We start from the raw sequence: 4,308 nt of genomic DNA, 5'->3' as shown, positions 1-4,308 counted from the left end.
GGAAACTTGAGCTGACTCATGGTCTGAGTTCTTTGTGCTTATTTTACTGCTTCTTACCCAGTGCTGATTAGGGCATAGTTTAATCCTACAGAGAGTCAATGCTTCCAGAGCCACAGACTTGTAACTGAAACAGCGAGCTTCATTCATTGCACTTTTAAAGAAGTGAGACAGCAGGGCTCAAATCTGGCTGTTAGAGGTGTGTGAAAAGTAATACTTTATTATTACTAGTAAAATGCTTAAATGTATAAAAACTGTGAATGATTACAATGGTATGCTTTTGGTTGCAAGGAATAAAATCCCAAATAGAACTAGCTAAGGCAAAAAAAGAGGATGCTTTGATATTAGGATTCTAATAAAAAGCATAACTGAAGAAAGAGCTGCACCACCAAATCAAGGATAAAGCTGGCTTTGAGAACAACCTGAACAGTGACTGAATGTTGCTGGGATTCTCATTCTCTCTATCTCTTTCTAGCTCTCAGCACCTTCTTTAAGCTTTTACTTTGAACTCCTAGGGATGTTGGGAGTGGGGTGAGGGTAGTTACTGTACAGAAATTGAGAGCTTTTGGGGGGGGGTCACTCAAAACTAGGTTCAAATTCTGCTTTGCAATTTTACCTTGGATATGTTATTTAATGTCTCTGAAGGAATAAAAGTTCAATAATAACTGCCTTTCAGGGTTTTTGGGAAGAATAACATGCAATAATGTACATAATACAATTAGCATAACTGTTGGCCTATAGTAGCTACTCAATAAATGGTAGTTATTGTTATACATTTAAGATATTATTTGATTATAGGTCTTTCGTCCCTACTCTTCCACCATAACCCTGGCTGAAAAGCCAACAGACATAAAGCCAACTGACAAAGATCAGTTTTCATAGAACCTAAGATGCCATCAATTGTGAGATGGACCACTGTTTTATGTAGCTCTACAAAAGAAAATAGCTGCCAATTATACTCTGGGTTATTTACCATTCAAAATTTTTATTTTATACTTCTTAAAAAGCTCTTTTAGATTTAGTTAGATGTATATGATCAAATATCACTATTATTCATACATAGAAAGGAACACATCAGTCAAAACTTGGCTAAAGTATTCCCAAAACTTGTTAACATTCTGTCTGTGAACCACATTTCAACTCAGAGGCATTGGTGTCTGTATTCTTCCATATGTATTATCCTTTGTTTCTTTGATAGCATTGGTGAAACTGCATTTCTTAAGAAACAAACAAACAAACAATCCCTCCCAAAACTCCACTAATACCTCCAGGACTTCTTTCCAAGATGTTAATAGTCATTCTGCCATTCTATAAGATTTCATGATCTCAGAAAGCAAGTCATCAAGGAAATGACAAAATAATGCATGTACAAGCCATCTTGTCTGCTGCCTGGCTAATGCCAAGGCGAGATGCCATTGATGTTTTGGAGCTTCTTGATTTCAGAGATGTTAAAATATATATAAAAAATGCATCTAAAAAGTGATATACAGTCTGGGCATGGTGGCTCACAGCTGTAATCCCAGCACTTTGGGATGCTGAGGTAGAAGGATCATTTGAGGCCCGGAGTTTGAGAACAGCCTGGACAACACAGCAAGACCCTGTTTCTACAAATAATAATAATAAAATAAAAAGTGATATATAAAGAATACTAGACTGCCCATATCACTACAGGTACCTCACTTTGTTAAAAATAAATATAATTATAAAATTATTTGAAATAGCGAGTTTGTTTAATGCATTAAAAATTATTTGAATAATGGCTGGCTGCAGTGGCTCCTGTCTGTAATCCCAGCACTTTGGAAGGCTGATGTGAGTGGATCACTTGAGGTCAGGAGTTCAAGACCAGCCTGGCCAACATGGTGAAACCCTGTCTCTACTAAAAATACAAAAAATTAGGCAGGCGTGGTGGCTCATGCCTGTAGTCCCAGCTACTCAGGAGGCTAAGGCAAGAGAATCGCTTGAACCCAGGAGGTGGAGGTTGCAGTGAGCTGAGATTGTGCACTGCACTCCAGCCTTGGTGACAGCAAGACTTGGTCTCAAAAAAAAAAAAAAAAATTTGAGTAACTACTCAGTCTGTGTAAAATGAGGTGTATTTGAATCAATCATTTTTTTTTTCTTTTGGTTAATATTAACAGACAATGGTAGGCTGAGCTTTTAGGCTAAAAACAATTTTCCCTAAGTGAAGATTTGGTTTTCTTCAGTTCTATTAGCATTTCATTCACAGAGACAGATTGGTGCCATTTGAAGACACTTGAAACCTGTATTTTTTCTTGCCAAGATTTGTTGTTATAACATAAAAATCAAGCAGTAGCAAAGCTTACATATTTTTTAAAAGAATAAATTCCCTTCAATTTTTAAGCTGAGAGCATATTCAGCTCAAATTCAGAAAAAAACAGGAATCTTATGAAAATATTATGAACTTGCTTACCTGTCTGTTTTCCCCCAATACTTCTAAAAATTGAGATGTACATAAAATAAAATGCACAGCTCTTAAAGATACAGTTAAATGACTTAAACTTATGTAACTACTACCCCAATTAAGAAACAGAACATTTTAATCAACAATAAAAAGTTCCCTTGGGTCCCTCTCCAGTGAATCCCCTGCCCCCTTCAACATAATCTGATCTGTTAATTTAAGCCATGGTCAACAACATATTGAAGTATCAGAAAAATAAAAGGAGAAGCATCAGAAAAATAAAAAAAGAATAGAAAAGAAAAAGAAACTTCTTAAGAGATCATGACTTACAGACTAAGATATCTAAGTGCCTCTTCTTAATTTTAATTACTGTGGTTATATTGTTATACATCACTTGCCTTGAGTGACTTATTTTAAAAATAATTAGTAGTAACTTGTATAGTAACAGAACATTATACCCTACTCACTTATTCAGGTGGAAATAGGATAGATTTCTAGCTAGGCTGGATCAGGTACCATGGGGTATCTCATTACAGTTTGGGACATAAACACTATATAGATTTACCTACCACATGACTTCCAGACTCAACCCAGTAATGTCAAAACTTTATATTGCATAGTAGCTTTAAATTACTTTAAAAGCCATTTTTATTTGTGCATAATACAATCAAGTGAAGTGGTAACTGTGAGCAACTATTAGTCAAATGTGAAAAGTTACTGTAAAGGTGACATGCACTCCTCTTTTCAGCTCCCTGTATGAAGCTGTGGGGCTTCGTTAGGATTAATCCATTGTTGCATTTGCCCATTTGTATTTTCTTCACTACTCTCAATGTGAATCAAGTAAAGACATCAGTATTAATCTGCCTGCTTAACACTGATGTGTGTCAACATGTTCAAGGTATGATAAAATCTGGTAGAAATCAGAGTGGAGGTAATAAGAAAAGTGAACCATAACCTATTTACTTATACACTATAACCATGCATTAATTCATTCTTGACTCATTCCACGAATATTGAATGCCTTTTATATGCCAGGCCCTGTGCTAAAAGTTGGAGATACAACCAAAGATGACACAGAAATGGACCCTCATCTCATGAAAATCATAATCTACTGGGATTATAGACATATAAGCAAATACAGTTCCCTATGATAAGAGATGGGGAAGTACAGGATGAGTGGAATTCAGACCTGAAGAATGAATAAGAGTTCACCAGAGGGAGAAGTAAGGAATTATCTTAGGAAAAAGGGGAAAGAGCTAATGACAAAGTATGTGGTAATATGATCCCAAGAGTAGAAGCTCTGGCTGTGTTTCATCTGGAGGTATAATGTTCATTTTGAAACTAATGAAGCTATCAGTGAAAAAATGTCTGGCTAATTAATGTTTTGAACAGCAATGAGAATCACGTAAATATACAAGGATTTTACCTAAAACAACAAATGACAAAGTATTATAGCCTAGCCTTTTATTCTTAGATAGCTTTTATATCACTAAGGCAGAGAGACAGAAACACACACAGAGAGACAGAGAGAGAGAGAGAGAAAGAGAGGCAGTCAGACAGACAGAAACAAAAGCCAATGTGGTATTAGCAGGTGGCAATTGTGCTACAAGGGAGATTTTTTCTATTGACTTTTTTTCCCCACTAAAAACAGAAGGAAATAATGTTAAAAAGTGAAAAACAACAGGGAAATGCAGAAACACTCCCACAAAGGGGTTATTGTTTTGATCCAGATTGTGTTAGAAACACAAGCAAAATAGTGCTTCTTTGTTTCATTGCCAGGAAGTACATCACCGTCATTGTGAAATTCTTGAGATTCAGACCGGCAATCATCTACTCCCATGATTTCAACAGGCTGCAGATGACCACATGTATGATGTTTTGTTTTGTTTTTTTTT

This window comes from Gorilla gorilla, chromosome 1 (genome assembly GCF_029281585.2).
Source record: "Gorilla gorilla gorilla isolate KB3781 chromosome 1, NHGRI_mGorGor1-v2.1_pri, whole genome shotgun sequence".
NCBI classification, from domain to species: domain Eukaryota; kingdom Metazoa; phylum Chordata; class Mammalia; order Primates; family Hominidae; genus Gorilla; species Gorilla gorilla.
The sequence above is the reverse complement of the archived record's forward strand: the minus strand, read 5'-3'. Positions refer to the sequence as shown.